Source organism: Taudactylus pleione, unplaced genomic scaffold (genome assembly GCF_031769625.1).
Source record: "Taudactylus pleione unplaced genomic scaffold, aTauple2 ptg000316l, whole genome shotgun sequence".
In the NCBI taxonomy this organism is placed as follows: Eukaryota; Metazoa; Chordata; class Amphibia; order Anura; family Myobatrachidae; genus Taudactylus; species Taudactylus pleione.
In genome coordinates, this window is record NW_028284717.1 from 2818100 (window position 1) to 2842339 (window position 24240).

Here is a 24240-nt window from a genome sequence, read left to right on the forward strand (position 1 = left end):
GGGCAGCAGCAGCGAGCGGCTCTAAATCAGGGCCATAGTTACTGCAGGCAATACAGTATTTGTGCTACAAAATCCGCCATGCACCTCAATTTGCGCATGTGGTCCTAGATTTTTGCCAAAGCACAAAGGCTTGGAGAGCAAGATGAGGGCTTTGCGGAAGGTCAAATTTGTACAGTGGTGAAAGGCAGAGAAAGTTTTAGATAATAAAAGGGATGTTTTTAATGTGGTGCTCGATGTGACATTTTGTACAGTACTATCATTATTATTTTTTCTTGCTAAAGGACCAGCATAGTAATAACAGTAATTATATAAAACAAAGGATAAAGATGACCATGTTGGTAGGAATGGGATGTGCTCAAGAGGTCGACACTCACTATGGGCCTGATTCAAGGAAAGCAGCCGTGAATTTGCACGCACTTGGCCGATGTTTGCGTGTGCGCGAACCGGCGGCTGTAATCGGGAAGCGATCACAGGGTTCATGCAGTTTCAACACACATTCATTGACAGGAATTGACCGTTTGTTGGTGGTTACGGGGGTGGTCAGTGAAACGCAGGCATGCCAGTGCGTTTGAACGCCATTCCAGGGGCATGCATAATTAAGCCCCTGCGATGGAAGACGCAGCCAGAGCTCTATATGCACACAAGAAGCGGCCCAAATCCTGAGTGAGGTCAGGTCAACAACTATTATGCTAATGGGTTCCATGGTTCTCGATGTTACTGATATTTTAGCTATCTAGTGAGGTATTGCAGATGTGAGTAAAGGTAAGGGGGCAGCATTATGTAGTGGTGGGCGTCTGGTTCTTGTGATGCAATTGGGTTCATTAGCATATTTTTGCAGCGGCCAGGTATGTGCGTATGCAGACTTCAGTTCCGTGCTGAATCAGGCCCTATGTCCTTCGTGAATACTGTATGTCGATCTGACATTGTCGGCATCTGACGAAGGTGTAATGCTACTTAGAGCATTTGAACCATGCAGGTCTTAGACATGCGTCTGGATCCCAGCATTGTCATTGTCAGATTGACATACTGATACTGGACATAAAACAGGTCAAAGCCCCCCATACCTAACCCGGTGAGGATACAGACTTGCGTGGCTCTGGAATTACCCTTCCCCCCTGGACCAGGTGATGCAGGACGGGGAGGGTAGGAGCTATCTAATGTAAACTGAATACAATATGTGTAAGCTTGTTAATTACAAATGCATGCAGACGGTACACAGATGCATATTTTCTTATTATTTCTGGCTAATCATGGGCAGGAACAATTACACACAGGGCAGACGAGAGCTGAACGGGGCCCGGGTACAGTAGATGTGGCCAAATAAAAAAGACGTAGCGATGCCCACTCAAAAAAAACTTAAAAAAATACTTTGTGTGGCACTGCACAGTGCAAAAGAGGGCATTTATCCCGCTCTGCAGCTGCCCCGGGCCCCTCTAATAAGCCCGGCCCCAGGTAATCAGTACCCGCCCTCTCTCTGCACTCTTGAATATACAATGGTAATAGTCATCAGCAGCTTGTAATTAGCTGTTTGGAATTATTCACCACTGGCGCTGATAGGCAATTTTCTTTTGTTATTTAGGCATATATTATTATTTTGTGTGTTTTTGCAAAGTAGAGAGGTTTTTAAAGTTTTATTAATTGCCAATAGTGACAGCATGCTATGCAAGCAAAACAAACAGTTAAAAACCATGAACAGTGTCTGTGACATATGCCTGGTGTGAACCGAGAACCTGTGCTGCCATTGCAGTACTGTACACATTTCGAGATGTATACTGCTAAGCATGTGTGAGGAAATACACTATTTTGAGTGCTTTTTTTTTTTTTAGTAAAAATTAAGCTGATTGTGCAACCAACTCTGCCTCAACCCCTCCATGCGCACCAGTGCACCACCAAGGTGTTTCTTGGAGAGCACCAAGTGTGCTTTATAATGAGGCCCACTGTCTGAGATATAGGGGTCTATTTACTAATCAGTGTTAGGAGACAGAGTGAAAAGTGATAAGTAAGTGATAAGGTGACAGCCAATCAGCTCCCAACTGTCGTCTCACAGGCTGTGTTTGAAAAATGACAGTTGGGAGCTGATTGGCTGACACCTTATCACTTTTCACTCTGTCTCCTAACACTGCTTAGTAAATAGACCCCATAATGTGACTGACAGCAATGGTACAGGTTCTATATGGGAATCTCTAATGGCCCAGCTGGCAGCCAATGAACTCCACATAAAATAGCTGCAAGAGGCACATAGATCTTCCAGTCATTGCTGGCTGCATGGAAATAGGGATGAGGTAGCACCAATAAGCAGCTATTGAAGAATGTCTCAGGTAACATAGGTTGGGATCACCCTATTTATTTTATTAACATTTACCAGAAAGTAACAATAATGTGAAATGCTCCATAAATATTTAGGGGTCTATTTATCAAGCAGTGAAAAGTGTGGAGAAGTGAACCAGTGGAGAAGTTGCCCATAGCAACCAATCAGCTCCTGTACCTATTATTTTATAGACTGTACTTGATAAATGCTATTTGAAAGACGATTGGTTGCTATGGGCAACTTCTCCACTGGTTCACTTCTCCACACTTTTCACTGCTTGATAAATAGACCCCTAAAAGTCATGAATAGTCCATTGTATGGCAGAAAACCTGGCACATAAAATTCCTATTTTGTTCTTAGGGCAATGGGCTGATATAAAATCAATTTATTTACAAGGAATTTAGAAATTGCTGACCTACCACCAAATGGTTAATATTGACGCTACTCAATATTCATAAAGCTAATGAGTGAACCATGTGTTATGGTTTTCGGTTTGAAGACATTTTAAAATATTTGTTTAATATTGTATACTATATATTATAAAATATAAATATCTCCTTCTCACTAGTCAACTTCAGAAGCTTTCTGTGAGACATTTTAATAGATAATATTCATCTTTAATACAGGCATCATTAGTCACAGATCATCTTAATGCATTATAAAGGACATAACTTCAATTATATTTTTTGATGCAGCGCAACCAAGACGTCTTACTTGCAATTTAAAGGACAACTAAAGCTAAAATACACCTACCTTATTTTAAAAGAGTTGTTAATAACCCTCACAAATATGATCAGGAAATGTCATCGTTATCATATTTTCCAGGCATGTCCATTTATTTTCATCTAACTTGGATAAAATTATATCTTGACTGTTACTATATCCTGCACAATCACATTCTCTAAAGATGGAGTCTCCATATAAAATTAGTTTCCTCGGATGCAAAACATGCAGCCCACGCCGTTCCAATATCCTAATGCCAACACCACATTAATTCAATCAGTGCCTTATAATTAAGGGGTCTATTTATCAAGCAGTGAAAAGCGCGGAGAAGTGGACCAGTGGAGTAGTTGCCCATACCAACCAATCAACTCCTACCTATTATTTTATAGACTGTACTTCTTAAATGCTACTTCAAAGCTGATTGGTTGCTATGGGCAACTTCTCCACTGGTCCACTTCTCCGCGCTTTTCACTGCTTGATAAATAGACCCCTAAGATTGATTTAATTCTGTTAATGCTGACCATAGAGCACAGGTTCTCAAACTCGGTCCCCAGAACCCCAAACAGTGCATGTTTTCCAGGTCTCATAGAATCGCAAGTGAAATAATTAGCTCCACCTGTGGATCTTTCAAAATGTGTCAGTGAGTAATGATTACACCTGTGCCCCTGCCAGGTGACCTGCAAAATGTGAACTGTTTGGGGTCCTGAGGACCAAGTTTGAGAACCACTGCCATAGAGTCATGGCTGAACTTGTGGCAAATCATTAAGCCAGAGGATCCAAAACGTGGTCCTCAAGGCTCCCCAACAGTTCAGGTTTTAGAGATATCCATGGTTGAGCACAGGTAGTTAAATCAAATTGACTGAGGTACTAATTAAGCCACCTGTGTTCAACCATGGATATCTCTAAAATCTGAACTGTTGGGGAGCCTTGAGGACCGCGTTTGGAGACCTCTGCATTAAGCAATATTTCAATGTAATCAGAAAGGACAATTTATGAACCTCAGTATTTGAATCTGCAGCGCTTCATAATTTGCACACTTGCACCCCTCTTTGTCCGCTTCACATGTGTAATAGCCACCCAGTCTATGGAAGCACCTCTGTAAAAGTAATCTGCTCATATGAAAATGTGCTGGGTGAATAAAGCAAATAACGACAGCCTATGACCACTTCAGGAACCCTCCTTTATTAATTACATTTTTCATATTTGCATGTAATATTTATTATTGCTCAATTTCATTTATGTCAACATTGTAAGCCCCTAAGGGGGGTATTTATCAACGCTTGGAGAGCGATAAAATTGTGAGCCATAAAGAGCCCAACCAATCAGCTCCTAACTGTCATTTTACAGACTGTGGCCTGGTTCAGCAAGGATCGCTAATGCGATCACAGTTGTGACCGCGTACGCAAGTCTGCTGCGAGAGTAAATGTTTGCAATTGCAGAGTACCATCGGAGCCACTCGCACAATGAAGGCAGGTCAGACCTCACTTATAAATTACTAGCTTTCCTCTATGCAGTGAACACTCAAGCTACTTATGGCATCGCAGTGGCTAATTTATGCACTCCCCTGTAATGGCGTTCAAACGCACTGGCTCACCTGCATTCGGCCGACCACTCCCAGTAACCACCCACAAATGGCACTTCTTGTCAATTACTTTACAATGAATCTGCGAGATCTCTGCAATGGCTTTCCCGTTCAAAGTGAACTGCTTGCGCACGCGCACTGCGATGCATACTCGTGCGCAGAAAGAAAACATCGGCCATCTGCGTACGTATTAGCATCTGCGATCCATGCTGAATCAGGCCCACAGTCTGTAAAATGACAGTTAGGAGCAGATTGGTTGGTACTTAGGACCCCATTCAGAGTCGGTCGTTGCGGCCGCACGGTCTTACGCCACCGATGTTTGCTAAACTGCGCATGCGTAAAATTTGCAATGCGCGTGCGCAAACTAGCTGTTACGATCGGAAATATCTCTCTCCTTGAACTTGGCCATGTCGTTAGTTTGAGTGACAGGATGAGGCTTTTGTGGGTGGTAACAGGGGAAGGTGCTTGTGAACGGGGGAGTGGAGATCCGAATGCAGGCAAGCCTGACTATGCAAACGGCGTTTTATGGGAGTGCATAATTAACAAAGTAGTGTCATAGCACACGTGACATGGGAGGTTTTTACACTGACTTGATCGTAGAGCTTAAGAGAGGGTATGGTCAACCTTAAGCTCTACGACCAGTTCCGATGGTTTCCGATGGTCTCGATTAATCCTTATATGCCCGGAGATGACGTGTAATGCGTACGAGAAGGGGGCGTATTTTTTGTCTTACGGCCGCATCCTCCCCTTGGTTGGCCAGCTAACGATCCGATCTTAAGGACACAACCTGCGAGTGCATCATTTGCATATCCGGACCCTTTTCCCTTAGGACCGTGCGGCCGCAACGACCGACTCTGAATGAGGTCCTTAATCTCTCACAATTTTATCTCTCTGTAAACTTTGATAAAGACCCCCCTAAATCACTTGTATAACTTTTTATATTTGAATGTTGGTATAATATGGGTTGAAATGTGCCTACAACTCATACATGCCTACCCTCCTGGTTTTCGTGGGAGGGTCACGATTGTTCGTGTAACCCCCCGCACCACCGGAAGGGTAGGCATTTCTCCCACATTCTGCCAACTTCCTAGTGAAGTGGGCAGAATGGGGAGAATTTCCGCGGCGATCACGAGTCCCCGAGTAGAGGGCGGGGCTTAATGACTATGCTACAACTGTGCTCTAAAATATACAAAAAGCTATACTGTACTATTGATCCTAGCAACAAGGCTGTCATCAACAGCCATACAGCAAAAAACCCAGTATTCTTAGATATTCTCATGCTTATCCAGCCTTCGCCTACTAAAGATGTCACCCAAGTACAGCTGCTCCATCCCACTAAATGGAAAGCCAGCCCCTAAATTCACCTTTTCCACCGCTTGGATCTTATGTTGTCCTGTAAATCTGAATCCCATGCTTGTTTGTGGGAGCATGACAAGGTGCATTAATGCACAAATCCACCCTTTGCATGAAATGCCAATCTGGTAAGCTCCTCTCACTAGAACAGAGATTGCCAAACTCCGCTATTACAGTCCAGATTTTAAGGATATCCACGTTTGAGCCTGGATGGTTAAATCAAATTGACTGGAACACTAATTAATACTCCTCTGCGGCACCATCTTCACAGTGAAACCTTTGGGAAGATGGCGCCGCGCTGTGAACGCAAAGATGGTGCCCACATTAACCCTATAAATAGGCACGAAGTCCACTGCACCACGGAGATGCTGTTAGGGTGTCCTTTACATGCTTTGAATTGAAAGTTTAGTTGTTCGTTCAGGAAGTAATTGCTGGGGCTGCTGATGTCAGAAAAGGGCATACTATCACCAGCAGGGATGCCAAGATCTCAGACTGGTACTGGATGGGCATAACGATAAATGGGCATGGCTACGTCTTGTCGCAGGTTCTGTGCTGATGCTGCACACAGAGGGGGTGTGGCCGCTGTTTCTTGGGGGCACTCACAACCATACCCCTAAAAAGACCTGAGTACTTTGTACCCACCCTCTCTCGGTACCCCTAAATATCACCGTCTACAAATTCCTTGACATTGCCAGTATCACAGCTGTTTATATAATCATCTGGAAAAGTGCCCATACTTTTACATATGCAATAATTCACTGTTTCATTCAATCTGTTAAGTGTAGCAGATAGTGATTGTGCATTAAAATATTTACATATACTGTATGACATGTTTACCTTCTTTCACTTTGAGTTGTGTTTTTTGCGTAGAAATTCTGTCAAAATGTAATTTACTTAGTGAATATTTATTTTGTTCTACTATTTGTACGTAGGGGAAGCCCAAATTAAGAGTAAACTATGGCATTGGACAAGGTTTATGGGTTTGACTTGTGCCGAGTGGCATGTGTGCCAATTTGACCATTTTTTTAAATTTTGTTTTTACTCTCCCTCTACTACTACAGAGTGGGAATGTGAATTTTATCTTTACAGAAGAAAGTGAAATAGCAAACAGAGCAAGGATTTAGCATAATACCAAGTTACTGCTTCAGGTGAGTCATCTTAGGTTTATTATACGGCTCACACAGAGACTATACAAAATATTTTACTAGCGCACAATCTCACCCCAACCCAACACCACCACCTACACATACACTGACCAAACATCTAATAAAATATATTAGAAGATGCAGAACATACAGTTCTAGGGCTGCACAGCATGTGCAAAATGTCAGTAGACAAATCTTGTTAATTTTTCATAAATAAACACATATTTATTCAAGTATGTTGCAGAGAGAAAAATTAATATTTGTAATTATAAAAATCACCAGGTAACATGTCTACTTTTTGTTATAAGCATTCTCATTTAACTGACCAACAACACAATTGTGAAGTTGCTCTGGACGCTTAGGTATAAAATCCCCCCCTTAATTTACAATGGAGTTACTGCTGTAGACTTATAAAACATTTGAAAAGAATTAACAGTGCCTACAGTAGATATGCCATGTGCCATGTCACCCAAGTATTAAATCCTTTTGTCCTTTATAACAGACCAGATCCATTTGGAACGTCCTCCATGAATAGTGATTATTATGGGCCTGTTTCACCGCACCGTAACTGTGATCCCATACTCAGCCGCTGTGCAAAAATTTACAGACGTCGCAGCCGCCGGGAGATGTATTGAGCCGCCCACTGGTGGCTACGCAACTCCATCTATCTGCGTACAAAGGCGCAACATCGGTCATGGATCATTCCATGCTAGCAGTCCTGATTAACTCTACGGCCGCGGGAATGAAGACACCGGTGCCATGTTTACCGCATATGGGATCACAGATGCAGGATGTGACACTCCCTGTTACCACCTCCGAACACTCAATAACACTGTGAATAAACACTCGCCTCGAGCGACTATGGTAACGGACTTTGACGCATGTGCAGTGGCCAGTAATCGCTCATTTGCTAAAACATCGGCATAGAGTACAACTACTTTATGTATAAGGCCCTACACTAGTCCCTGCCACTATGTTCCGACTGAAGTTCTACTTTAAGCTCAGAAACATATTGTTACAACTATAAATTAGTTTTACTTTCTGTGCTCTGCTAAAAGCTATTTTATGCTTCAAAATACACTTTCAAGGCACAGAGTGGGGCATAAATCAACTACAAAACAGCATCACAAATTTCTTTTGGAATTACAGATATGGCTTCAGAGCGCTTTCAAAAGCTTGATTACATAAAGAATAATGGGCAAGTAACTGTGCGTTATGGAGTTCCTTTCTATACACAGTCCAAATGTGTGATGACCCATATGCTTGAGAAATAAATGATGTCAAAGGGTATTTAGCCCTATCAATGCTGGAAAGGCCTTTAATACAACAACACAGTGACCTGAAATGCATTGTAGACCTCCCTTGCAATGAAAAATTACAAGAGAAACTGATTGTGACTGTTGCTTCATTGTTTATTCTTGGAACATCTTGGGGAAGAATAAAGGTTACAGAGCAGAAAAGTTGAGTCAGGACAAGCTAACAATTACTATGGGAAGTATTATTGGGGAATGTAATAGCCTGTGAATTACTGACACTGGTGTCATTATAGCAATCTTCTGGTAAGATTCAAATTGGCGAAAAGGAATAGAGTGCTACTCGCCTAAAATTTCCAGAAACTCACCAGAATTAAACAGAATGTCCTAATTATTCTAGTGTTGAACATACTCGACGCATGACGTACTGGCCAAGATATAAAACTTCTTATAAATACACCACAAAAAGTGGCCAAAGGCGCCTCTAGCTGAAGAGATAGCTGCAATTGTATCTATCTCATCTGTCACCGCGTCAGAATGAATAAATAATTAATTGGTGAGGGCCCACACTATGAATGACAAGCATAGTGTCTGTCATTCCCATTAAAATGAATCACTGTGCTCTGATTGGTCAAAATGTCAGAAGAGCCATTTTCACTTCTTATTAGTAAGCTCATTTTTATGGGAATGACTAATGGGAATGACATAAGCTGTTCCTGTCATTTGCGTCGTGGTTCTTCATGGGAGAAATCATTTGTCATTCCATATGGGTTTGTTTTGCCTAGTATGTGGATTCCTACAGGGACCTATGGAATACAGGTTAGTAATAAAGTGCTGAATGTGGGTTTTGTGTGGTAGTGTTTTTTTTTTTTGTTTAATAAAGTACTTTTGCAAAGTGTGCAAACATTTAAAATGGGCATGGCAGTGTGACCGTAAAAGAAAAAAAAATGTAATCCGTTTTTTACATTACTTCTAATTCTCCAGCCAAGGGGTGTTGGTAATAGCCCTAATCTTATTAGCATGGGGCTAGATTCTCCTATTAGGGTGCATATATTTTGCAGACACAAACTTCCTAGGCCTAGGGAATTCCTCCCTATGCTGATCGGCCTAAGGCTGGTTGGCATTATGTCAGGGGGACCTCTTGCTCAGTGTTTTACTGCTTTAGTGCATCAGCCCTGGCTGGTAAAGCCTACAGCTGGTTGTGGAACAATAGGTAGGAAATCTTGGGCACGTGTGGATTTTTAAGCTGACACACATCACCAGCAGTTTGGCTGTTCAGCCTCCAAATTGCCGGCTATTACGTCTGCCACTTTGGAAGCCAAGATCACCGGAATTTTGCAGCGATTTACAGCAGGTTGGGCAAATACGTATGCAGCCTATAACATTCCAGCCTACATCACACTTTTACCAAAGTATTACATTATTAACATAACAGTATTCAGTGATCGTATATTTACATATAAAAAATGAACTCAACCGACTGTACTTTAAAACACACTTGACCCCTACCACCAGCTACAAAAATGTGATGTTCTCATCATCAGAACTCCTGAGTACCGATACTTGAACTGTTTTTCAAAATAGTTAATCTAATCTACACAAAAGTTAGGACAATCACGGAAAATTTGCAAACTTGTAGAAGTTTGAAAGACATTTGTTATGATTTAATTGAATGTACTGTACGTGTAATGCATTTGAATATTAGGCAGGCTCAGCTTTTGTATAACAAGTTCATCAAACATTGAACACACATTCATCTAGCAATTTGAAATTTGAGTTTCAATTTTAAGTTCTGTTCTAGTGGCACTTAGAAATTTAGGAGCACACAAATTTAAAGCCATTTTACTAGTCGGTTTCAATCATTTACCAATCTTGCTCAAACAGTTTGACAATTTATGCTCTTGGGTGTTCAAAATAGATTCCCCACCCCCTGCTGTCTTCTCACTGTTGTATTACTTTCACATTTAAATAAAATGAACATATTAGAATTCACTAATATTATATTTAGGTGCGACTTTTGTCATTTGCAATAAACCATAGCAACCAAACAGGTCCTTGCTTCATTGTCTAGTTCAGGCCCGGCCAACCTGTGGCTCTCTAGCTGATGTGAAGCTACACATCCCAGCATGCCCTGACACAGTTTTGGCATTCCCCAATAGCCAAACTGAGACAGGGAATGCTGGGACTTGCCGATTCACAACAGCTGGAGAGCCACAAGTTGACCAGGCCTGGTCTAGTTTATACTCAGAGCCGGCCCTAGGCATAGGCATTATAAGCAAATGCCTAGGGGCATTCCAGGGCTCTGCCACTGCCTCCCTCCCACCTGCTGCGCTGTCAACCCCAGCGCTGCTACCCTCCCTCTCTCCCAGCGCGCTGCCTCGATCGGAGCTCTCTGATCAGGCATCGCAGTGGATGGCTGGTCATGTTAGGAGTGTGAAGGTGACTTCATGATGTCACATCACGCTCTGACGGCAGGCGACTTGCATTCCTTGTTTGTTTCACTCATTCACTGTCCTCATCGGCTCCTGCCACAGAGCGACGGAGGGTTTTTTGAGGGGATTTTGTAAGTGATGCAGGGATTGGGGGGGGGTGCAGATAGTAATGGAGGGAGGTATGTTAGTGATGCTTGAGTAGTGGGGGGGACTGGTTAATGATGCTAGGATTAGTGTGGGGGGGCTGGTTAGTGATGCTAGGAGTAGTGGGGGGCTAGTTAGTGATGCTGGGAGTAGTGCGGGGCTGGTTAGTGATGCTGGGAATTGTTGGGGGTTAATTAGTGATGCTGGGAATAGTGGGTGTGTTGGTTAGTGATGCTGGGAGTAGTGGGGGTGTTGTTTAGTGATGCTGGGAGTAGTGGGGGTGTTGGTTAGTGATGCTGGGAGTAGTGGGGGTGTTGGTTAGTGATGCTGGGAGTAGTGGGGTGGTGGTTAGTGATGCTGGGAGTGGTGGGGGATAATTAATGATGCTGGGAATAGTGGGGGGTGGTTAGTGATGCTGGGAGTAGTGGGGGGCTGGTTAGTGATGCTGGGAGTAGTGGGAGGGCTGGTTAGTGATGCTGGGAGTAGTTGGGGGTTGGTTAGTGATGCTGGGAAGTAGTTGGGGGGTTGGTTAGTGATGCTGGGAGTAGTGGGGGGGTTGGTTAGTGATGCTGGGAGTAGTGTGGGGGTTTCAGTGATGTTGGGAGTAGTGGCGGGATTTCTTAGTGATGCGGCAGCTCCTGATTGGTTCACGGACAGCGTCAGATTTCAAAATGGCTGCACGGTGCCGCTGTCTCTGCATGGATGTCTGCCAGGCAGAGCACCAAATACACAGGAGATGAATCTCCTCTCATCATGTCATCTGATATCATGTGACTGAGGCTGCTAAAGGGACACAATGGGAAGGTAAGAGGCTGCAGGGGGCAGTATCAGATCTAAAATCATAGATCATATCCCCAGTAACATTAGAGGGGGAGATTCAAATAAAATGCTCCTGAGATTGGAATGTACAGTCAGGTGCATAAATATTGGGACATTGACAGAATTTTCAAAGCCTCTATTCACCACCACAATGGCTTTAAAATGAAACAAACAAGATGTGCTTTAACTGCAGACTTTCAGATTTAATTTGAGGGTAATTACATCCAAATCAGGTGAACGGTGTAAGAATTACAACGGTTTCTATATGTGCCTCCCACTTTTTAAAGGGCCAAAAGTAATGGGACTATCAACTCAAAAGCTATTTCATGGACAGGTGTGGGCTATTCCCTCGTTATTTCATTATCAATTAAGCAGGTAAAAGGTCTGGAGTTGATTCTAGGTGTGACATTTGCATTTGGAATCAGTTGCTGTCGACTCTCAATATGAAATCCAAAGAGCTGTCACTATCAGTGAAGCAAGCCATCATTAGACTGAAAAATCAAAACAAACCCATCAGAGAGATAGCAAAAGCATTAGGTGTGCCCTATTCAACTCTTTGGAACAGTCTTAAAAAGAAAGAATGCACCGGAGAGCTCAGCAACACCAAAAGACCCGGAAGACCACGGAAAACAACTGTGGTGGATGACAGAATAATTATTTCCCTGGTGAAGAAAAACCCCTTCACAACAGTTGGCCAAATCAAGAACACTCTCCAGGAGGTCGGTGTATATGTGTCAAAGTCAACAATCAAGAGAATACTTCACAAGAGTGAATATAGTGGGTTCACCACAAGATGTAAACCATTGGTGAGCCACAAAAACAGGAAGACCAGATTAGAGTTTGCCAAACAACATCTAAAAAAGCCATTACAGTTCTGGAACAACATCCTATGGACAGATGAGACAAAGATCAACTTGTACCAGAGTGATGGGAAGAGAAGAGTATGGAGAAGGAAAGGAACTGGTCATGATCCAAACATACCACCTCATCAGTGAAGCATGGTTGTGGTAGTGTCATGGCGTGGGCATGTATGGCTGCCAATGGAACTGGTTCCCTTGTATTTATTGATGATGTGACTGCTGACAAAAGCAGCAGAATGAATTCTGAAGTGTTTCGGGCAATATTATATGCTCATATTCAGTCAAATGCTTCAGAACTCATTGGACGGTGCTTCACAGTGCAGATGGACAATGACCTGAAGCATACTGCAAGAGCAACCAAAGAGTTTTTTAAGGCTAAAAAGTGGAATGTTATGCAATGACCAAGTCCATCCCCTGACCTGAATCCGATTGAGCAAGCATTTCACTTGATGAAGACAAAACTGAAGGGAAAATGCCCCAAGAACAAGCAGGAACTAAAGACATTTGCAGTAGAGGCCTGGCAGAGCATCACCAGGGATGAAACCCAGCGTCTGGTGATGTCTATGCGTTCCAGACTTCAGGCTGTAATTGCCTGCAAAGGATTTGCAACAAAGTATTAAAAAGTGAAAGTTAGATTTAGGATTGTTTAGTTTGTCCCATTACTTTTGGCCCCTTAAAAAGTGGGAGGCACATATAGAAACCGTTGTAATTCCTACACCGTTCACCTGATTTGGATGTAATTACCCTCAAATGAAATCTGAAAGTCTGCAGTTAAAGCACATCTTGTTTGTTTCATTTCAAAGCCATTGTGGTAGTGAATAGAGGCCAAAATATGAAAATTCTGTCAATGTCCCAATATTTATGCACCTGACTGTAGATGGATTTTCCAATTAAACACTATAGCCCCGAAAAGGCTAAATGAGAATTTAGGATTGCAATGTTTTTAATAGCATTTCTGGTTTATAATAACTACTTCAATAATGTACATTGTATCGAATATTCTTTTGTTGATTAATAGTAATACAATCACTGTATAGTGTATATTGAGCAACTCATGTTATCAGCAATGTGTATACATGCCGTTTTTTATAGATTTTCATAGATTTTAATCTGTGTGTTATTGGTTTTAATATAAGTTTTTTGTAACCAACAGCAACTAACACAAATTGGGTTGCTATGACTAGAATTTTAGAACCTCATTGGATAGCTGCGGGGCGCATCCTGATGATGTCACCGGGGGATCCATGCACAGAGTTGCGGCGAGTCTCACCGGTGATATTGGAGGGAGGTGTCCACAAGCTGTCAGCAATCAGCTAATTGTCTATGTGAATATATGTGTGTACATTTTCACTTGCTCTGCTTCCCTGACGACGGACTTACCTCCGAAACGTAGGACAATAAAGGCATTTTATTAAGTTTACCAAGTCTCCCAGTGCCGCCATTATTCACGTGTGTGTGTATATATATTGATGGTGGGCTTATCTGTCAGGGGGCACCAGTCAAAATTTTGCCTAGGGCACCAAATTGGCTAAGGCCGGCTCTGTTTATACTTGACAGATAATCTAGTTGCTTAATGTTGTGGTGGCCAGTTTTTCTTTAGGCACTATTAGCCAAATATAATTACATAACAAAATTATATGTTTCTACATATGAACCACAAAAAAACAATATAAGTATTTGTTGCTAAATGAAATTTAGAAACTAAAACCTGAAAACTGATGGATTCAGCCCGTGGTTAGTTCCACTGGTTACAAATGTATACAGAGATCTTTTCAGACATGGTTTCTGTATTGTTTCGATTTATTTTCTTTTTGTTTGTAAGGACAATGCAATCAACTTTCAGTGACTCTCAAGTGTGGTACATTATAGCTAAATAAATATCAGCAATCAATTAACTAGGCAATTAGCCAATGGTTAACTACCCGACTGTTAAATAAAGCAGGTCACTGAAGCATGCATAAAAATACATTAACTACTTGTCTACTCACAACTAATAATATGGAAATCATTAATCTAAAGCCAATCAGATTTAAGGTTTGGTCATTGCCACATTATTATTAAATTTTTCTAGTTACCCTAATTAGGCTATATTCATGACAAGTTACTAACATAATCCAGTACCTAATGCTAACTTGGCAATTTATTCTTAGCAGTGATCAGAAAGTGACAGAAAACTATTATGGATTTTCTTTATAAGGAAAAATTAAACGACAACGGATGTAAAAGAGAACTTTACTCTGTATTGGCAGCACATAATCCTATCGTTCCTCCTTTTCCTGAGTGTCCTTTTCAATATATACTACTAATGTATTGATCTCTTTAGAAATCAGACATTACTGCAGGGTATCTCCTACTTAGAACAGTGGAATAGTATTAAAATCAAATTTATATTTATTAATTTCCTTCTGCACATTAAGCAGCAGCTGATTTTACCCCACCCCCACCCCCACCCCAGTAATATACAGCAATCCAGTGAGTGGCTTCCCATTGGAAGTTCTCCCTGTAAGTCATAGCCAGACAGGTAGCCCTATAGGGAGGTGTTTTCTCCCCTAGGACTGCCAGTCTGGAATGTGGGCCTGATTCAGGGCGTGCGCAGGACCCATTCTGCGAGTGTGCAGAGGCATTTAAGGGTCAGGGCCCATTCTGACTGACAGGCAGAGGCATTTAAGGGGCAGTGCCGGGGCAGGGTCAGCCGACGTTCCTGGATACAGGGGCGTGTCGGCCTTGTTTTCCGGGAGTGGCCAGCCCAGGATCTACGTTGATCAACGCAGTATCCTGGGCTCGTAAGCCGGCCAGCCTGAGTAGGCTGAGGCTTACTCAGCTGATCGGAGGCCTGGCACTGTCCACCATCACGAGCATCGACCACCAATGGTCGCGATGGTGTTCCCAGCCTGCATCCTCCATCGCAGTTCTGGGATGGCAAATGCAGCAGAGGGTGTCATACACCTGCTTCATTTTCATAATAGCAAGGATCGTAATTGCAAAGCTGCCTGCGTGCAGCTTTGCAATTGCGATCTTTGCTGAATCAGGCCCTGTGATGGCAGAGAGCGCTTCCAATGGAAATCTCTGCCCCTTTCTAGTATGGCAGCCCTACCCGGCTTCTAGGGGCTGCAGATGATGTAGTCCATAGGAGTCGGCTGGCTTGGTAATTTATGCGCGGAATCACGATGCTTGCGGATGGTTGCAGACCCCTTGGCCACACAAGTAAGGAGTTGCCACTGACATTAATTAAAGGCAACATGTTATGGTATTAAAAGAATGTAATTGGATGTCTGACATGACTATCCAATCAGCTACTTTAGGCATCCTGACACAGACTCCTTTACACTGAGCAATGGATGTCTGACGGAAATATAACTCGGAGCGCAGGTAATGGCGAGGAGGGAAGCTACTGTGAAATTCTCAATTTATGCTAACAGTTCCATTAGGAGCTCTATGAATAAATTTATACAGATAGTTCCATTGTGTACAATATGTTGCACCTTATTTGTCCGAATAACATTAGAGCAACTTATTAATATATAATAAGTCACATATGCATATGTTACTAAAAGATCTTATGGAAGAAAGAAACTATTTTTGCTAAATAGACGGGTGAACTTTGTAAAACAATATACATGTACGGTAGCTAGAGCATCAGACTATCGTACTTTTAGTGTTTGAGTAAAATTGGTATTGAGTGAAAAAGTGTCAGCTTGTTCAGACTTTCCTGGTAAGATCTCTGGAGGGCAGAAATTCCCTGTGGAGCAGGGCACTAAATTTAGCAATCGCAGTGTATTTAAGGCAGTAAACTGAAACAAAATGAGAAAACTCCTTCCTAAACGGTATTGATTATCAGGCAAATATAATTCTACTGTGTTGGAAATAAAACTTACAAAATAAAAGAGCATTAACTGGCAAATTGTTAATGCTTACATAGCAAAAAAAAGAAAGCAAAAACATACTTTGCTTAAAAACTTTGTTACTGTATCTAGATTTAACATTCGCTATTGGCTACTAACAACAAACAAGAATTTTATTGAACAGTGAACATTTTGTCACTACAATGATTACAATGCAGTGTAGAGTGAAGGGTGTTTAGTGTCGGACTGGGTATGAAGGGCCCCCCCGGGGGAAGGGCTGTAGTAAGCCACTAGGCGCTACTATCCAATAGAGAGTGCATGGCATGGGCTCCTTTATAAATATATATATATATATAGTAATGACCTACTGTATAGTGCGTCTATGATAATATACGAGATTGATAACAGCAATGCACCATAGTCCTGGGTAGGGATGGCCATTGAACATCGATGATTTGAAATAATAATCGATGGTTTATGGACGATTTTGAATGCTCATACCATTCATTGCAGAGAGCCAATGGTTCTTAGCCATCGATGGACGAGTGGGAGACATTTTTTTTTCATGGACAGGTCAGAGCTTAGCCCCGCCCCTGCTGTCAGCTAAGCCCCATCCCTGTTTTTGATTGGCCTGTGACCCACCATTCCCCCCACAGCGGTGGCCAACGAGGGGTGAAAACTATCGATGGTTCACCTTAGATGGCTTTTGTGCCATCAATGGTAACCACCCATGGACACCCCACCAATGGCCATTTCTAGTCCTGGGAATGCAGTATAATATAACATAAATAGGCACATGATGGTGATCCTGTCTATTTATACCACATTAATGCACTGTGCATGTGATAGGGGACTCCAGTACTGACCGGTCAATATCTACAACTCAGTGAGAACTGCAGCAAGTCTAGTGAATGTAATATATATATGCCACTGTAAAATATAAATATATATATATATATATATATATATATATACAGTCAGGTCCATAAATATTGGGACATTGACAGAATTTTCATATTTTGTCCTCTATTCACCACCACAATGGCTTTGAAATGAAACAAACAAGATGTGATTTAACTGCAGACTTTCAGATTTAATTTGAGGGTAATTACATCCAAATCAGGTGAACGGTGTAGGAATTACAACGGTTTCTATATGTGCCTCCCACTTTTTAAGGGGCCAAAAGTAATGGGACAAACTAAACAATCCTAAATCTAACTTTCACTTTTTAATACTTTGTTGCAAATCCTTTGCAGGCAATTACAGCCTGAAGTCTGGAACGCATAGACATCACCAGACGCTGGGTTTCATCCCTGGTGATGCTCTGCCAGGCCTCTACTGCAAATGTCTTCAGTTCCTGCTTGTTCTTGGGGCATTTTCCCTTCAGTTTTGTCTTCATCAAGTGAAATGCATGCTCAATCGGATTCAGGTCAGGGGATTGACTTGGCCATTGCATAACATTCCACTTTTTAGCCTTAAAAAACTCTTTGGTTGCTTTTGCAGTACACTTCGGGTCATTGTCCATCTGCACTGTGAAGCGCTGTCCAATGAGTTCTGAAGCATTTGGCTGAATATGAGCATATAATATTGCCCGAAACACTTCAGAATTCATTCTGCTGCTTTTGTCAGCAGTCACATCATCAATAAATACAAGGGAACCAGTTCCATTGGCAGCCATACATGCCCACGCCATGACACTACCACCACCATGCTTCACTTATGAGGTGGTATGTTTTGGATCATGAGCAGTTCCTTTCCTTCTCCATACTCTTCTCTTCCCATCACTCTGGTATAAGTTGATCTTTGTCTCATCTGTCCATAGGATGTTGTTTTAGAACTGTAATGGCTTTTTTAGATGTTGTTTGGCAAACTCTAATCTGGTCTTCCTGTTTTTGTGGCTCACCGATGATTTGCATCTTGTGGTGAACCCTCTATATTCACTCTTGTGAAGTCTTCTCTTGATTGTTGACTTTGACACATATACATCTACCGCCTGGAGAGTGTTCTTGATTTGGCCAACTGTTGTGAAGGGGTTTTTCTTCACCAGGGAAATAATTCTTTTGTCATCCACCACAGTTGTTTTCCGTGGTCTTCCGGGTCTTTTGGTGTTGCTGAGCTCTCTGGTGCGTTCTTTCTTTTTAAGAATGTTCCAAAGAGTTGATTTGGCCACACCTAATGTTTTTGCTATCTCTCTGATGGGATTGTTTTCATTTTTCAGCCTAATGATGGCTTGCTTCACTGATAGTGACAGCTCTTTGGATCTCATATTGAGAGTTGACAGCAACTGATTCCAAATGCAAATGTTACACCTAGAATCAACTCCAGACCTTTTACCTGCTTAATTGATAATGAAATAATGAGGGCATAGCCCACACCTGTCCATGAAATAGCTTTTGAGTTGATAGTCCCATTACTTTTGGCCCCTTAAAAAGTGGGAGGCACATATTGAAACTGTTGTAATTCTTACACCGTTCACCCGATTTGGATGTAATTACCCTCAAATTAAATCTGAAAGTCTGCAGTTAAAGCACATCTTGTTTGTTTCATTTCAAAACCATTGTGGTGGTGAATAGAGGACAAAATATGAAAATTCTGTCAATGTCCCAATATTTATGGACCTGACTGTATATATATATATATATATATATATATATATATATATATATATATATATATCAACTATCTAAGCTCTTACCATTGGGATACGTTGATTTTAGGCTAGTGAATGAATGCAGAGCTCTAATGCCATTCCAATCACTGGCAGGAACTGTGAACATTATGTTAAAGCCTACAGCTAACAAGAGGAGAGTTGTGTTGTGACCTCCTACTTTGGCAGGAGGGTGCATCTTGGTGTTGTTTCTATAGAAGGGACCTACGTACCCATGTTCATCGGTGGACTTGATCCACCAGGTAACTGACCAGCTAAAAGAGTAACAATGTATCATTCAAGTGCATGCTCTGTAACTGACCCCTGCAGGAGGGGGGACCTCATCTAGCGGGGCCCACCAGAAATTTTGCTTGTGGGCCAGTCCGACCGTGAGGCCGTTTTTGCATTTCATGCCTTGGTGATGTCATTAGTTCATGAAGATTGTACTGAGGCACATTACAATACATAGTATTAGGGCAAGGGTTTTTTTCTGCCCTGTTTTAGATTGGGTTTGAATTTAATATAATACTGTAAGTAAAACATTTACTTTTGAAGAGTAAAAATTGTTAATAAACTGAACAATATTTTTTGCAGCTCTGCCTGAAGCTATACAGCATATTCTACAGATCATTTCACAATGATCATATTGTACATTTATCAGCTACTAACCAATGAGAATGAATTTGTTATGCTCTGACCAATCACATTGAAACCACTTTGCATAGGCTAGTAGTGACATCTATGACATGGCTCCGGAGGGTGCAGCATGCAGTGTGTATATTTTTGCTTAAGGATTAAGAGCAGGAGAACTAAAGAGTAGAGATGTGCGGTGACCCCAGTGTTTTGGTTTTGGTATTGGATCTGGAGTCATCTTCGTGCTTTGGATGGATGCAAAACCACCCTCAAGTGTTTTGCTTTTGGGTTTGGATCTGATTTTGTTTAAAAAAAAAACAAAAAACTAAAATCATGTAATTTGGACCTGTTTATATGCAATCCAAAACCCGAGTTTGGTTCTCAAAACCGAGTTCCAAGCTAACTTCAAAACCAAGTTGTTGGTTCTCTGGAAACTGGTCCGGCACATCTCTACTAAAGAGGATCATTAATATGAACATAGTTGTGTTATACATTGGTAAAATAGGGCTTTGGGGGAGTATTCATTTTATGAACAGTAATTCTTTTCTTCGGCATTACAGGCCCCAGTGGTCCCAATGTGCCAGGGCATGCTTGCTGCAACCAGCCCAGGCTATAAGCATGGATGCTTTGATCATTTTTCATGGTGCGGCCACACTTTTCTCCTCTATTATTATTAGTTATTGACTTCCTTTTTGTGCTATATTACAACACTCATCATCATTAACTTAATGGTGATTATTAGCACCTCTACCACATCTTGATATGTTTCAAAATGTATCCTATGTCTTAAACGTATCCTCATGCCATAGAGTCATTTAACACAGTATGCAGAGCTGCATGTACCTTAAGATAATATATATGCAGCTCACGATATATAGACAACATTTATTTTTCGGGTCACAGTATAGGACTGACTCAGAGTTGCCTGTGAAGTGGCTGTAGTTGCCGGCAGCCGCTGAAGCCTATTTTACTACCTTGTTATTGTGAGTATCTTCATTTAAGATGTCAAGATTCTTTAGTCTTTCCTACAGTTTCTATGGTGTGCATATAATTCATCACGGCATACAGTACAGTAGGTTTTAGCATGATTGTATCAAGTGATTCACTTGAATGTATTCAGTTATACAAAAATAATAATTGTTGTTTAGTACATAAATACAAGATCACAGTTGTCTACAGTCACACAAAGATGTCTACTAATATCTCTACAAAGGAAACAACAAGAAATAGGAGATGACTGCGCCAGACATGTAATCCTATTACTTAAACACCACTGGAAGCCATATGATAAAAAGGAAACATTTAATAATTAAATATCCAGAATAAATAATAGTAGTAGTAATAATAATAATAATAATAATAATAATAATAATAATAATAATAATAATATTAAGAAGAAGAAGAAGAAGAAGAAGAAGAAGAAATAACTGTCTACATGTACTGTACTTATAGATTCCCAGTATTAAACACCATAAATCAGCAATGTGTATTATAACAATTCACTTAACTGCTCCTGAATTTATTAGATATAATGGCATACAGTGTAAGAAATATAGGGCCAAATGTAATAGGGTGAGAGTTTAGAAAATGTGAGAGATTAGCAGTAAACTCTCACATTGGTTGAGTTTTATCTTCAAAATGGGAAAACATCTGAATGAGATTTTAAATCGTGACCGTTTTTAAAGTCTAAAAAAACATGCGAGTTCGCTCTGTTACTTTGTTTTTGGACTCTATTACATTGGCAAAGTTTAAAAAGTGTCAGAAACTCTAACTTTTCTAAACTCTCACTCTATTACATTTGGCCCATAGTGTTCTCAGTACTAAGTATCAACTTCAAAGCTTCATTGCCTTGTTATATTGTGTTATTAAGCATTAAAATGCTTGTGATTCTGTAATCTCACCACTACAAGAACTGTCTGTTCTCAGATTGTTCTTTATCAGTAGTATACAGCTCAAACAAAGAACTGTGGCAGTTGTTGATCAGGACTGTCCTATACCTGCTTGGTTGGTAACTATGACTGGTCACATTAGGTGTGGCACAGGATAGAGTTGGGATCTAAGGGCGGCTATTGTGGATTGTGGGGCTGAAGTGTATATTATTGCTCCTCAGCCTACTCTCTTAACCCAGCTCCTTTAGCAGGCTGGTGAAAGGTCTGAAGTGGACATCGGCATTTGTGACAGTCATGGGAGGTCTCCTGTGTAATGATTATCCAAATGGCAGCAGAGGATATGAAGCAGCCTGCTTTTGGCAACAGGCTATTGCTAAATCAGGCAGTTACAACTGCCAGGGGTGAAGCTAGGCATTCTGTCACCCAGGGCAGAGACTCTACAGTATATGCAGAGAACATCATAGTGACCACAATACAATACATAGAGCATCATAGTGAGCACAATATAATGCACAGAACACATGACCTCTGAATAATAATACAGATAATGTCACTGTGATCCCCATAAAATACAGAGAACATAGCCATGACCACCATACAATACATTGAGTACCACAGTGACCACAATACAGTATAATCCAGAGAACGCCCCAGTAACTGCCATATAATACAGAGAACATCATACAATACAAAGAGTATTGCAGTGAGCATCACAGTGACCACAAAATAATATAGAGAACATCGCAGTGACCACCATATATTACAGAAAACATCAGTGACCACCATATAATACTGAGAGCATCAGTGGCTGCAATATAATATTTAAAGCATTTCTGACCACCATATAATACCGAGGAATGTGACTGTCATATAATATAGAAATTATCTTTGATCACTTTATCATTTTGATCACAATATAATCTGTTCAGGAAGCATCAAGAAGCTGCCTGTTAGGCAGGTCCCGCCAGGCTGCTGATATCAGCAAGGAGGAGAGGCCATGCATAAACAGGGGAGACAGGGGACATGCAGCCTATTGCTGCAGAGTACTGCCCCTAGGAGGTAATAAGTGTATGCTAAAGCAAAGATGGCACAGTGATATGCGCTAATTTAGTGAAAAATATTAACATGGAAAAGTAACTTCCCTGGAGGATTTGAAACTTCACAGATGTATCCTCATGAGAATCATATAAAAGAGAGAAATTTAAGAAAAAAAGTACAGTAGAATAAGGATGGATATACTATCCAGATATAATATATTAATAACCGTGTGATGGCAATGATAGGCAGGGAGAACCCCTAAGATGACCTGCTTACAAAGTAAATACTTGTTTGATGGCATTCAGTTAAACCATCGTGCCTCCAAGCAGATGTAAATGATGATGGACTGCAAGCATATAAAGTAGAGGGAGAATCACACAATAGTGTGATAAATGATAGAACAATATATTTCAAAATGAAACAATAAAAACATAATCCAAACATCCCAGGCCACTCGGGTTAGAACTGTACCAGATGAAAATGGTCAGTGAACAGACTAATGGAGGCTTTGGACCCTTCGCATCACTAAAAACCACTTCGCAAATAGCTGATAAATGTCCCATGGGCTCTAGGTGTTCAGCCGAAGTCACTGGTGTCAATACGTTTCGGGCACAACGAGTTCTTCCTCAAGGCTGCTGTGACTTCAGAATCATGGTGGGGCTCCTTAAATTGCCCCAATGAGGAGAACTTCTAGGTCAGGGAACCAGGAAGTGAATGGCAGGACAAAAAAAACTATTTCCATGGATTCTCATGTGATTATTACTATTGATTTTGTTATGCACATCAAATGGCTTTATGTTTTGCACATCCCCTAATATTGTGATTTGCTTTGTGCTCTGTCTGTTGCAAATTGATTTTTGTTTTATTTTTGCACATACATTTCATTCATACTTTCTTTTCTGCGACAGAGCTTACAGTTTTCTACACAAAATATGTCCAACTCTACATTGCCCATATTTTACTGCTGCACTTTTGATGTAAAAGCCATACAGCCATGGCCAAAAGTTTTGTGAATGACCAAGTATTGGTTTTCACAAAGTTTGCTGCTTCAGTGTTTTTAGACCTTTTTGTCAGATGTTACTATGGTATACTGAAGTAAAATTACAAGAATTTCATAAGTGTCTGAATGGTCTCAGGATGCTTTACTGTTGGCATGACACAGGACGAAGACTTTTGCAGGATGGCCTGGTGTCAAGAAGGGCAGCAAAAAAGCCACTTATCTCCAGTAAAAACATCAGGAACAGACTGATATTCTGCAAAAGTTACAGGGATTGGACTGCTGAGGACTGCGGTAAAGTTATTTTCTCTGATGAATCCCCTTTCAGATTGTTTGGGGCATCTAGAAAAACGCTTGTCCGGAGAAGGAAAGGTGAGCACTACCTTCAGTCCTGTGTCATGCCAACAGTAAAGCATCCTGAGACCATTCATGTGTGGGGTTGCTTTTCAGCCAAGGGAGTGGGCTCACTAACATTTTTGCCTACGAACACAGCCATGAATAAAGAATGGTACCAAAACATCCTCCAAGGGCAACTTCTCCCAACCATCCAAGAACAGTTTGGTGATGAACAATGC

At 41.2% G+C, this 24240-nt stretch overlaps 1 protein-coding gene and 1 long non-coding RNA gene across 3 annotated transcripts in view; one reads left to right on the forward strand and one right to left on the reverse strand.

The window, feature by feature from the left end:
- CADM2 (cell adhesion molecule 2) overlaps positions 1–24240 on the reverse strand; it is a 431199-nt gene that overhangs the window by 289613 nt on the left and 117346 nt on the right. The window lies entirely within an intron of this gene.
- Positions 2260–8837, forward strand: LOC148510554 (uncharacterized). Its single transcript, XR_015869404.1, has 3 exons — positions 2260–2318; positions 7028–7114; positions 7614–8837. It is a non-coding gene; the product is annotated as an uncharacterized LOC148510554 (long non-coding RNA).